The 14,140-nt window shown below is 44.9% G+C and overlaps 1 long non-coding RNA gene across 2 annotated transcripts in view; it reads left to right on the forward strand.

Annotated features, from left to right (window-relative positions):
- LOC119034294 overlaps positions 1 to 14,140 on the forward strand; it is a 164,002-nt gene that overhangs the window by 46,930 nt on the left and 102,932 nt on the right. For both annotated transcript variants that reach the window (XR_005079525.1, XR_005079524.1), the window contains one exon: positions 13,462 to 13,712. This is a non-coding gene — a long non-coding RNA (uncharacterized LOC119034294). The remainder of the gene's footprint in view (positions 1 to 13,461; positions 13,713 to 14,140) is intronic.

Below are 14,140 nucleotides of genomic sequence, written 5' to 3' on the forward strand. Positions count from 1 at the left end.
TATCTGGAAAATGAAGGCAGGACGGGATCGTGTGCAGAGAGAAGAGCAAGCTGAGTGGAATCAGATGCCACTGGAGCCGAACGTGATTATGAGGGAGAGAGAGGGAGACAACTTGGAAGTAAAGCTCGGACGAAAATTGCGTGAAATTATTGCAGAGCGAAAACACTCTTCTGCTTGTTTGATTTTTCAATTAAAGGCCATTTCCTTCTCGTAAACGCCAAAAAACAAACAAAAAAACCTCTTTTGAATGAAGACAGTGAATCGTTTCTAATAAATCCAAGATGGGACTCATAATGGAGCCACCTTGAACCAACGTGGTGGGCTGACCCTGGTCTCCTGTGAGCTGTTCTTCAGTCTTTGTCGGCTGCGTCTTACTCTGATATTTCGTTTCTGAAAAACTGTGGCAAAAACACATCTCCGGGTGATTTAGAAAAGTGAGATTTGGCTGTGTCGTGACCGCAGGGACCGCAGCTAATGACTGAATTCATTATTGGTTGATCGATTTGTTTTTATTATATTCTCAATTAATTGATTATATGCACCCAGTGTCGCTTTCATTAGTTTCTTTTTTATTTGCCCTTGTTAAACTTGTGCTAAGAACATAAATAAAATGGTAAATGAAAAATAAAGATAAAGACGTCCATCCCAGAGTCAAAGGACATGGCTGTACATGTCTGTCTTATTTTGTCTGGCACGACGGTCAGAAACTTAAAAAATAAACCTTTTACAAATGAAATAAAACACACAAAAGCAGCAAAAATCCTTTGAAATAAGAAGCTGAAACAAATGCACGTTTTGCCAAAGAGATCGCATTATTGAAATAGCTGTCGAAGGATCCATTTTCTGGCTTCCTATATCGTTCAGAAACATTTCTGCGCAACAACTTAAAACAGCAATAACAGTTCAGGTGACGAGATTAAAGAGACCCACTAATTGCTGCGGTAATCACCCTGAAAGAGACACCCCCCCCCCCGTGAGCGTCTCGTGAATGGTGGGAACTCTTGATTTCTGTGTCAGCTCTATAATCTCTTTGTTAACAGCTCAGGGGTGGGCGGGTTGGACCGCCATAAAACTGGCCGACGAAACTCTTTCATGTGCGGACTTTATGCGGCGATGTGGCCCAATCAACCTGTTTGCTCGCTCCGTTATTGAGCGCTTATCTTTGTGACAGGAAGACACTCGATACCAGAGCAGATAAAGACAAAAAAAAAGGCAAAAGAAAAGGCACGGACGGAAGGGGCTATTTGTGTCAGAGCTTCCTTATTTTTCCAGCGCGAGTGGATTGAAGAAAGACAAGAGACGATCGATGCCGCGCAGCCTGAATCTCTGCGCTCATGGATTTTGTGCACTATGAGGGTTCGATAAATCAATGCAAGGCCTCAGAAGTAAACTCAGACAGCTTTTTTTATGCTCATTTACTTGAAGTGGAATCAGAAGAGTTGAAAAGTCCAAGTTGTTATCAAAAGAAGTCGGGCTGCACTTAGCGTTTGCTGTCATTATTGGTTAATCTTTTGACTATTTTTTATTTTAAAGTGGGTTAGGGTTAGGGTTAGGGTTAGTCTACAAACTGTCAAAAAATTAGGAAAAATGCCCATCACAATTTCCCAGACTCCTCAGCGAGGGTTTCAAATCCCCCTCTGTCATCCAACCAACGGTCCAAAACCTGAAGACTCTTCATTAACAACCATAAATGACAAAAAAAAGTGTGAAGTGAAAAACAGCGAATCCTTGCGTTTTAGAAGCTGAAACCCGTCATTTTTTTTTTTTTTGCTTGGAAAATTAACTTGAACGATTAATCAATTATCAAAATAGTTGGCAATTCATTTTCCTTTTGATCTTCTCGACTCAGCTCCTAATGAGGAGAGTTGCAACCCCCCCACCCCTCACATCGCGCTGGGTGCTGCGCCCGAGATGCTCAAACTCCCCCTACCTCCGCCGGTCTCCCCTTTATTTTGGGGCTAATTCAATTTCCCTCAGACAGACTCCCTCGCACGCTGACGCCGTCTCCATTACGACGCGCAGCCAAACACAAGCATTCATTAATTAGTGGCATCGTTGTCTTTTAATTATGCATGTGGCTTATTAGGCGCCTCACCCATTCACCCGGGCCCTTCCCGTCTACACTCCCCTCTGCTTCCTCCGCCGCGCTCATACGGGACCTTTAAACTTCCACCTGCACATTATAGCTCTAATAAAGCTGTTATCAGGCCCGTGAAGGAGATGGCAAACAGGTGAGGAAGGAAAAAAAAAGAAAAAGGAGTGAGGGAGGGAGAGAGAGACGGCAAAACGGGCGACTGAGGGTTCTGATATGTCAGCAACAGAAATTAGCTAACTGCACTCCCGACTGTGACACAGGCGGGGAGAGGATAAACCCACCAACTCCTCTCTCCCTCTCGCCTTCTCTCTCTCTCTTCTGCCTCTCCTTTAATTCTGTCTTCCTCTCTCGTTCCCTCTCCAAACCCCACAGACAGAGAGAGAGGGAGAAAGAGAGGGAGAGAGAGAGAGAGAGAGAGAGAGCGTCAGCCGGTGAATTTTTACAGCTCTCCAAAATCATTATTGGCAATTAGCGTTCGTCAGGGAAGACAGCAGCTGCTTGTAATTACAGGTAGCCCCTCATTACTTCTCAGTGTAGGGGAGAGGGAGGGATGGAGGGAGGGAGGGAGGGGGAGAAAACATGTTCGAGAGCCAGTGTTTATATTTATTTATATATTTCCTTACCTGTGATGTTGAGCGACATAATGTATACGAGCTATAGAGGAGGGCTGGAGACTTCAGCAGGTGCAGCTTGAGAGGAGGAGGAGGAGGAGGAGGAGGAGAGACTGAACTCTTTGTAAACAGCCAACGTTATCATACAAATATTGTGCTACTGCTGTGTAAGAGTGGATATGATTGTATATATAAGCAACAGCGTACAGAGTGTGCTTATTACCAGATATAGTCACGATCGTTTCTTGACTTTGGCCCACCGGTAGTTGAGCCGCGAGCCCTCAGAGGTCGAGGTTAAGACGACCTGACATCACCGTTCACCGTGCCCCTCCAATCCAGCGCCGCGTGGCACGGCGGAGCATTCACCTTAGTCATTTTCCCCTCCAAATATCTTGGCTATACTCGCGCAGGAGTGAGCTTCTGCCCCCCACAAACTCCCCGGAGAGAGTGTGATTTAAGAGGAGTCACTCCCTGATAGAAGAGGTATTTCTGCTTAATCAGAAGCTCAAAAACTGGTGCGGGTCAAACAGTGTGCTGATTTGAAAAAAAAGTTTAACTTTTTTATTCCCAAGGCAGACTCAACTAATTAAATGATAGCTGGAGCCTCACCAACCGAACATCAAGCGGTTATGTTTTCATACTTTTCAGGCTACGTTTGTCATTTTTAAATTCTTTTTTTTTCTCTCCATGGTGTTTTATGAGGGGCTTGGCGAGCTCCTCGTTCTGTCAGACCTGACGAATCGACACGTTTTGCCCTTCGCCAAAAAAATGTCATCGGTGTGGACGTTGTGTGTACCAGATCGGGGCAAGGTTGATTTTAATTTGACAGCATAGCCAAAATAGTTAAAGCCTTACTCATGAAGGTGGGGAGGTTGTAGCCCTTGGTAACTATAAAAGGAGATATTTCTTGAGGGTGATGAAGATGAGGTAAACACATACCGCGGGCAGGGGCCACACTCCTATGAATAGTTAATTAATACCATCTGAATGCTTTATGCGCCCTAGCGACTGCGAGGCTTGAATCTGCCATAGCCTCGGGCAACAATCAAGCCAATTAACCCAGGGCAGAAAACAGTGGAGGTGGGGCGCAGCTTGGTAACACGGTGGACCGTCGCCCCCGCTGATCCCCCTCTTACCTCAGGTTAGGTTCACGAGAGCCCCCCCCCCCCCCAAACCCAGCGCCGTGTCGAGGTGTGGTTTTCAGCACGGAGGTCAGGTCCGCTACATGCAAGGCCTCTCTGCAAGACCAACAGAGGGCACGCTAATAGCAGCCAAGCATTAGCCTCTTAGCCTCCGCCGAGGGGTTTGGCTCGTTCTCAGACGAAAGGAACGTCTGAGTTTGTTTTTCCCTCTTTGTTGCTGAACGTAATCGTCGGTCTCACTTACCCAGTGAGTCATTTCAGTTCATATGTTCCACGGAGGGGAGGGGAAAAAAAAAAAAAAAAAAGTCACAACAAGTCAATCTCTGGGATGACACATCGCCCGTCTTTCAATCTCCCTTTCCCGGTGATCAGCACCACAACAGTATATGTACCAGCCGACGAGCAGGTCTTTCTGCCAACAACTTAAAGCCCCGACCGTGTTTGCGCTAATTCATAAAGCGCCGCCGTTTACAGCCTTTTTTTTCAATAAACATATACTGTGATTGTCTGCTACAAATGAAAAAAAAAATTAAAAAATCTCTTTAGACCTTGAGGATATCTGCAAAGCTTTATTCGCTGCGAGGGTGCTGGTATTTATTTTCTGCACACGCACGCACACACACGCATACACACACGCACACACGCATACACACACGCATACACACACGCACACAGGCTCCTGCTCAGTTACAGTAGAACAACCGGCATCCTGGCAGCCGAATAGCTCACATTTGCAGGGCATCTCTGGTTTCCACTGTAGACCGTCCAACGCAAATACAAAGAACAACTGTCACATTCAAACTGGAGCTGAAATGACTGGCTGGGTTTCGATTCATCTTGTCTGTCCGGGTCTCTCTTTTTCATTCGCTGCCATGAAAAGTTGGAACTGTATGAGAACCCCGCGCAAGAGGGAGAAGATCAAGTGTGTAAGGATTTAACAGATGGAATTGGGACTAAATGAAGCGCTAATGCATGGATGGTATGAATCCACCGTGCATTTTTTAAAAGGCAGGGACATGAGGAGACGGTTTTCTGTTCAAGGTGGAAGTTAGTTTGTCGATTTAATTTCCCACTTCGTGGAATAGGATTTTAAAAGATATGTTGATCTGTGTTTAGATAATGTGTCACTTATTTTAGCTAGTCATTTGCAGATTATTTGCAGGGCATCTTCCAGGGGGGAAAAAAAGGGATGATTTATGTCATTTATCTTTATGTTACATCAACTCCTCCACTGTAAATTTGCAATGGAAGCCTTTGCAGCTGTGCAGTTGCTGAGAAGCAATGCTAGAGCCGAAATTTACAGACAGGATAACAACCACCGTGGTGAACGTGTCAGCGGGCGCCTGTTTCATTTATACTTTTATTAATTGGCGGACTTGGGGTGAAATGACACTTTGCTTATTGCACTTTGGATATGTTTTTACAGTCGGATGGATAATAAATGGCTGCAGTGTGCTTGCGAAGACACTTCACATGCTGCCCCAGTGTTGTTTTTTTTTTGTACAGTGCTCTTAACTTGTGATGAGTGCCTAATGCTCTGCCGCCGTTCTAAAATAGGGAAAATTATAGTGTGTGCTTTACACTCAAATCAATTTTCAACACCGGAGGAAAAACATTGCCTCGCTCACATCCGTGCCGGGGCTACACGCGGCAGCTCACGAAGAAAAAACGAGATCTTAAAAAAAAAAAGATAACAACCCTTATTTGGATGCTCCTTCTGCTTGTTACCGTGGCAGCTTTGAGAAACGTTGTCGTTTTTTGTTCTACCGATGCCTCGCGCCGCTGCAGTGTTGCATTTTAAACTGTTGAGTCAGATTTCATTTACCAGCTCTTTCATCTGTTTTAACTCAGTGAGGCGAGGTATCGCACACAGTGTGTCTCTCCATGATTTAGCGGGCGAGAATGTGTGTATAAATTTGCTGTGTGGGCCCGCCTGTGAACCGTGTTGCTTGTGCTTGTTTTGTTCGCGTGTGTTTGTGCACCCTGTCGTGTGTGTATCCGAATGTGTGTGTGTGTGTGGCTCCCAACCCAGAGCTATTATGTGGAGACAGCAGGTATAATATCTGCAAACCTTTGCCGCTGTGCTGGATAAGTAATGGCCTCAAGACGTCACCTTTATCTGTAGCCACACTCCTGCAGCTGGGGCTGTGTATTCCCTGCCTCACACTCCCTCCATGATACACAGGTGTGGCGTTACGTCTGTGTGTGTGTGTGTGTGTCTGCCGTTTATCCCACAACACCCCCTCCCCCCAGCCGCCTCCTTATGTATTTGCCACACACAAAAGTGGTCATGAGGAAGGTAGATAGGGCCGAGACTGACACATTCATTTCCTTAACGGCCGCCGATGTGGCTGCCTTTTTAAGCAGCTTTGGCCATATATCCCCCTACAGACGCAGACGTCGGGGATGAGCACAGAGCGAGGCGCCACTGGGAGCATCACATCATGCCCCGCAAAACGGCGGAAAAGGGAGGCCGTGGCGGAGGCAGATAGGGGGACGGAGAGATGCGGGAGAAGGAGGCAGAATGACGTGCAAGACCGATAGGGAGAGAAAATTGAAATGAGACAGAGGGAGGGAGAGAGACAGAGGGAGAGGTGAAACAAAGGAAGAGTTAGATGGGAGAGTGAGTGAGCTTTGTGGTCTCAGGCTCCATGGGAGGTTCAGCCCAATCATTTATAAAAGGTAAATGCTGTCAGGACGCAGGGCGTTTAAAGGCGCGGCGCTGCAGGTGTGATTTATGCTCTCAGTACGGGGCTATAAATCACCCTGCCTTTGTTTCCACAGGCTGCTACCGCCGCCGCCGCCGCCACTGCTGCTGCCGCGTCAAGACATAACCATCCCTGCCTCATGTACAGCAGGCGCACACATCCAAACACACACACACACACACACTCACACACAGTGGACAGCAATAAAGACAGAGCAAAGAAGCACTATGATGGGAACGGATGGCTGGTTTGAGAGTGAGGGCAGAAGAGGTGACCGGTCGGAGTGTATGATGAGATGTATTGAGTCAAAGAGCTGGTGGTTGTTCAAGATGTTCGCGCGCACACACACACACACACTCACACACACACACACACAGCTATCAGTGCAGAGCAGGGAGAATCTACTCTGACACACTCCTCGTGTTCTTCCATTGTTCTATTTCAAACAGTGCTTTTGAATGTGACCCGCTGTCTTTTTAAAGTTCGACTCAAGGCTCCAATCTGTGGAGCTGTCGGAAAGCAATTTCTGTTCGGTTCTGCTCTGTGGACTTGTGCAATACTACCCTGAGCTCCCTCGCCCCAAAAATTAACATTTTGACATCCACATTTTCCCCATTTTTATGGGTTTGATCCAGACGTGGCTGAAGCAGCAGCACGATCCGAATCTTGCTCCTCTCAACAATGTCCGTCCTCTGTTCTCTGTAAACTGATATATATTCCTCATTCATTCAAACGATTCTGGTTCTTCTCACTGTAACAATGCAATCCTAGTTATCCAATCACTTCTCTGGTGGACAACACAGCATCACTGTATGGCTACCAGTGTCTTGTCCTGGTCACAAGCCATAGCTTACCAGAGGTTGAGTGGCGAGGACATAGGCGGTATTGATATGACGGCCGTGTGGGAGGGAATGGCACTTCAGCAAGGTCACAAGTCCCGCTCATGACAGTCACATTGTCAGCATTCTTCAACAAGCGCGGATAAAGGCCTTTGTTCTCCGCCAAACACCCACCGCTTCTGATGGGTTGCAAAGCGGGTCCAATCGCAGTCAGCTGCTCTATGTACGCAGAGCAGCGGCGCGACGCCGTGGAACGTGCGAGGGAAGCGTCTCCGACTATTCACGTAACAACAAACAGCGAGTCTGTTGCCCATCAGAGCGAGAAACCGATATCCGGCATGTGGCGTCATCAGCGCCACATACTTCAGGAGTTATGTTATGATGTGGTGCTACGGTTCGCCTGAGTCAGTCAGCTCCTGCAGCTCTTTGAATGACTTTCAAGAATACCCCCGGGGTGGAAGCTTAAGTGGGTTGCAACCGTGCTGTTGGTTTTACAAGATGGAGAGATCAGATCAAGTGTAAGTCATAGAAAGCAACAATAAAGTCCCTTACTCAAAGCACAACCTGTTTGCTTGCAGTATGCAATATTGAGGTTACTGTTGCTACAGAAATTATCTCTGTTTTCCCACTGGTTCTTGCTGCCATTAGGCCGTGTGCAGTGTTGAATTGATCAGTTGGCAGCTATAAATGTAGTCACCAACTCAATTGATAATATATTAATAGGTTTGTGTACTTTTTTTTAAATTAAAAGCCAAAATTCTCTGATTGCATCCTCTTAATTGTGAATATTTCCCAAATTCTTTCCTCCTGTATGACATTAAACTGCATATTTTTGGGGTTGTGAAAATATCATCTCGGGCTCGTCGGCATTTTTCACCATTTTCCGACATTTTAAAGACCAAAACAATTAATCAGTCTGATTGAGAAAACAAGCAACAGATGAATCGACAATGAAAATAATCGTTAACTGCCGCCCCATTAAACTCAATTGTACTGTTAATATTAATAATAATTTAAGATGAACCAACACACACAAAGTATAGAAGCTCTCGGTTTATCGAGGTTGTACATGCACACACACACACACACACACACACACACACACACACACACACACACACACACTGGCCAGCTGGAAATGCATACTGTGTTGCCCATGCAGGTGAGGGATTATTAGATGAAAACCAAGTCCTGCTACACCAAATGCTTACATTTTTTGTGAGATGCCATCTCATACAATGTTTTGGAATGACTTGGTTTATTAAGTGTTTTCTGACTGATGACTGACTGTATGTGGAAATAAAAGGCTCATATGGAGGGCTGGGCATTGAAATGCACCTACTGCTGTTCTGTTTCCATGAGAGCAGAGACACTGTACTACCGCAACAACGATGGGAAAAAAAAAAAAAAAAAACAACTCACGACAGCACTTGGTCTTCACACGTAATCAGTCCCTTCACCCAAACCTTATTTCAGCCTCCTGCGTGTCGCTCTCAACAAGACACCCAATTGTATTCCAGGAAGCGGTCAACAATGCTCTCCACTCAATACATAATACAGGCGTATAAATCACCTCAGAGAAGGCTCTCTGTCTGTTACTGGCTGCGAGGGCCGGGGGAAGGAAAATGGAGCTGTAACACGCGGCGAACACGTACAAGCTGACCTGAATGGCTGCTGGTATTCTGATTTCCCCCAGGAGCTCCTCTTTGGCCCGTGCCGGTGTTTTAGATTCCAGAGGGAGGCCATTAATGCTCAGCCTGTCGACCTGATCCATATGTATGGCTGGCTGTTCCGTTCTGTTCAGCCTACCTGACTGTCTCAAGGCCTGCTGGAGCCCAAATTGGTTCCTCGTACCGCACAGATAGAAATAGAATAGCGGACATGGCCGACACAAAGGACAAGCGGGGCCTGTTTTTACAAGGTGATTATTCAGACCATGCATCTGGGTGTCTAGCAGAAGCTAATGGGCTCCATTTTGCAGACTCAGGAACACAAAGGGGGGGTTCCTGTCCTTTAACTCTGGGAACAGTTTGGAATGGGTTATCGGCACATGACCGACCGCCGTGCTGTCCCATCCCGTCAAACAGACCAGTTAAACCTCCCGACACTGCACACTGTACTACAAACGGGGGAATGGAAAATGCATTTTACTGCAGCAATTATCCCAGCCCTGTGAGGTGAACACAGTCCATCGGTTTATTGGTTGCAGCTCACTTGGTCTCTCTCTCTCTCTCTTTTTTCTTACCTTACTCTCCCCCTCCTCTCCCTCTCGCTCTCCGTCTCATCCCCTCTTCACTGTCCAATCTAACAGGGTGTGATTTGTCACTCACGACGGGATTGGCCTGATATCCTTTTAATGGTCACATACACTTATTTTTTCGCCACACAATCTCCAATTGGCCAGCTGCACTGAGCGCAGTTGAACAACGTCTAGACAGTCTAATTAACAAATCATCTCTGAAGCACTATTATCCCACTTTGGTGACAGAATAGAGAAGACAGAGAGAGAGAGAGAGAGAGAGAGAGAGAGAGAGAGAGAGAGAGGGAGAGAGTAAAAGAGTGGGCCATGGATTCACTGTATGATATTTGCTACATTGCTATCCCAGTAATTCATCTCAGGACTCGCTTTATTCCATCGCGTGTCGCCTTGTATTGATTCCCAGGTTAAAAATAATTTTTGAGGAATGGCCGGGCCTCACTTGACATCGATTTTAAACGCTAGCGTTGGAGGGTCTCTTTGTCTTTCTCATACTGGAAGCCGTTTTTTTTTTTTTTTTTTTTTCCTGCCCTGCGTTAATATTAAAAATTAATAGAGTCAGAAAATAAAGTGGACGTGGACTGTGCTGTCCAGATATAGCGGGAGCTCTCGCCTCGCATCCATTTAAGTCGTCCTCCGGAACAAATAGTCAGGCCGGCTTGGATTACAACACACCCTGTCACATTTAGGGTGCTCAACGGGGACAGGGACTCTGTAGGAAGGAAGAAGAGTCAGTAGATAGTCTTCTGAAACCGAGGAGAAAATTTAATTATAACCCCTTTTGTTCTGGAGAGATGAACATATTAGATCATATTAGAAACAAACACTTTGTGTTCTATCCTTTTCTCTGCCACTGCAACACAGAAATGAGAAATGAAAACTCATCAGAAACTCATCATCTTTGAGATCTACTGGAAAATAATATTAAAAAGGGAGAAGATGTAAGATTTCTGCAGATGGCAAAATAAACACCACTGTTTAAATAACTGTGATTGCATTATTTTCGGTGTTTTGAGCGGCAAACCATCAAATAAAGTAAAAGCAAAAGTACTGTGCGAGACCTGATATAGATCTCCCTCCTGTTATGATGGGTAGTTTTGTGCTGCCTGCTCTGTAGGGCAGAAACATGCCAGAATAACATCAGATGCATCAGCAAATAAAGCTTCAGTAACATTATAGGAAGCTGGGCAGAAAGATCTTTTTTCAGACCGAACTCTGTTTTTAATAGCTTATATTGTATTTACCACCATATGTAAGCGCTGGATACTGTCGTTTACTGGAATCAATTGCAAGCAAAGTTTGCTCTTTATATTTTGGCTCTTGAAAAGCATCAAATATCTGATATCTGATGTTTTTCTTTTTGATATCATTAGCAATTCCCTAAATGTTTGGACATAGCAATTCCTTTTTTAATCACCGGATGATGAAGGGATATCTGCGCTCATTAAATGTCTTTCGGTGCTCGTGCAGAACATTCTGTACGTTCTGCGTCACAGAACATTTTCTACCCCTTAATCCCCCCTTTAGGATTATGATGGTTTAAAGGCGGAAACATATCAGAAATAGTTTATATGTTTGTATAAATCCGAATTTCGTCGGTTGATGCCACGGCTTTGAATGAAAGCGTCCACGTGAACTAATGATGGACAAAAGTGTTGGATATGGAAACTCAAAATACATCAGACATAATTTGAATTTGTCCGTTCAGTAAAGGGATTAAAAACAGCAAACACTGTATTTCATTTGTATTAATTTAATCTTATAATGAGATGATTGAATTGTAATGCGGGCACAGTGTAAGACAGAGTTTAAGATTATTGAATTAATTGTCATACGTTCACATAAATATTTCCTATGTCTATTTGTATATATAATTTTTATTCAAGCTCAAGTGCTGATGTGAGGCACAGACCAGCGACAACTCTGGACCTTTTCATTTGATCATTTTCGTCTAACACTAGTATTATAGTATACATTATTACTGACATACTGTGTGCATTTATCAGTTTTACTTTGATTATCATAATTGTCACGAATCTAAAACAATTAAGATTAAGACATGGGTTTTGCCAAGTGGAAAAATAAGGCTCGATGATTGGCCGAGAAAACGATCAAAGAACAGTTTGCCCATCACTTGTTGTTGGCTGGGGGTGTAATCTTAATGTTGGCAGCCTGGAAAGAGTCGACCGCCTTCCAGTCGACACTCTGGGAATTTTTTTTTAGATGTGTGATTTTGTATTTAATTTCAAAATTGTTCCTTCTCAAATTTGTCATCTGTGTTTATGCATTTGAAAATGTTCAAACTGTTTAATGGGAGCATTAGATTTAGAAATACATGCAATTTAGAGAAGCTTTCCTGCCGTCCGAAAAAAAAAAAAAAAGCACTCCACATATGTGGTCTACTCTTTACAGATATGAGCGATGCGAGAGAGACGGCGTCTCTCTGGAGTAGAGTCTCCAGTGAATTGCCCTGTCAGACTTTCATTAATGACACCTATAAGGCAGAACATGTGAGAACACACACAGCGGGACACAACTACTTACAGAAAATATCTTTCCTGTTGCCACTTTCTTTCCTTACCCGCTTATCTTCCCTCCTGTCTCCACCTCACTTTGTAGAAAACCCCGGTTACACTTTTGCTTTTGAACAATCCATAAAAGAGAAAGTAAAAAGGAAGTCACAAAAAAAGCTGTATTGCTGTGGCTAAATTATTGAAAAAGCCTCACCTATATTGTCGAAACACAAATGGGAAGCTGTCACATGACCGAGATAATAACATGACAAGTGAAACTACCTGGAAATAATCCAAATAATGAATGAAAACGGAAAACAACAGACAGGTGAGAATATCATTTTAACATTTAGAGACACAAGTAGAAAATAAATAGTTATTACTAACATTACAGCAGACTGTGAGACAGAGCACACTATTTTTATTGTGCCATGGATCTTGTATATGATGTGCACTGTGTCAGAGCAAGTGCACAGTTTTGACACTGTTCCTGCCTTGTATTTTAAATGTACTTCATTTAATCAGAGGATTTTCACCGGCATACAGTTTTTATTATGTACCATACTTCAGATGTTACCATAGTTAAGTGCACATTGGAACAAGGCCACCCGAAAAGTAAAGTGTTGCCGAGACAATCCCTAAAGCAAGAGCTTTGAGAGCTGTAATGCTTGCACACTATCTTCCCCGGTTAAAAACAAGGGGATTTATCAGGGATGTCTCTGCCTCGGCTGGGGCTGGGGGGACCAAATTACACCCCCAGTGTCTGGACGGAGGCGGGGAAGGAAATAGATGGGTCCAGATATAATGGTGATGGCCCCTGGGTGGTACTCCTGTGAGGGAGAAAGAGGAGATTAGAGTGGAGGTGTGAGCTCGCCGTAAGATTACATTTTCCCTCTTTTTAATGGATAAGTGCTTCTTGCCTTTTTTTTTTCCGCTCCTGTTTCACTCCCACTATTCTGCTTCTGTTTCACAGTGTTCCATCTCTCTCTCTGCCCTCCGTCTACACACACACACACACACTCGCGCATACACAAAAACACACACACACGCTCATAAAAAAGCGTCCACATGCACGTACACATGCACATATGCATGCGCATGCACCAAGCACACGCGTCTCTCCTCTCTCTCCCTCTGTCACCCTCTCCCTCCGTCCTCCCTCACTTGATCCTTACACCTACGTGCTACAGATGGTTTCATTTTATAAGAGATAAAACCACATTTGGTGGAACTGATTAAACAGAGGGAACAACATCCCCATCTGCCATTTATTCCAATCTGAAATTGCTTGGGCAGATGCTGACATCTTTGGAGATGATTGATTCACCCCGTCTGGCCAGAGAGGAGTGGAGAGGAGAGCGGAGCTGGATCCTCCCCGGGGCTGCAGCTTCCTGCCGCCCTGCCATGGCACCACCAGTGTCACTTCAACCAGCGATGGAGCCCGCCACCCCCACCCACCCACCCCACCTCCATCACCTCCCAGTTCCCCGTCTCTTGTCTCCAGCAAGCTGCCGCAATCAGCACAGGCCCTGATTGGACTTGGGCAGGTGAGCGGAATACACTTTAATCATGGGGCCAGTACATGCCAGATCATCCCCTCTGTATCGGTGTGTGACTGCGGGGAGGCGGGTGGGGGTGGGGCATAGTCTGTCTGGTTCACCCATAGAACAAATAAACATGTTTTCTCATTTAACTGGCTAAAACCGTGCAGATACTTTTGATGGCTTGTAGATATCTGTCTCTAGATTTTTTCACTACAATACAATGGAGGGAAAATAATTTTATTCGAGAAGGGAAGTGAACATGCTCATTTTTTCACAATGTTGATGTTTAGCGGCCTTAATGTTCACCATGCTCACCATTGTAGCTTAAACGCAAGTGCAGATGAGGCTGATTAGAATGTCGTTGGCTTCGTGGATGATTTATCTTCGAATAAATGCAGTGTGTAGGACTGAGTGGGATCTACTGGCAGAAT

The sequence above is a fragment of the Acanthopagrus latus genome, chromosome 16 (genome assembly GCF_904848185.1).
Source record: "Acanthopagrus latus isolate v.2019 chromosome 16, fAcaLat1.1, whole genome shotgun sequence".
Classification (NCBI taxonomy): Eukaryota; Metazoa; Chordata; class Actinopteri; order Spariformes; family Sparidae; genus Acanthopagrus; species Acanthopagrus latus.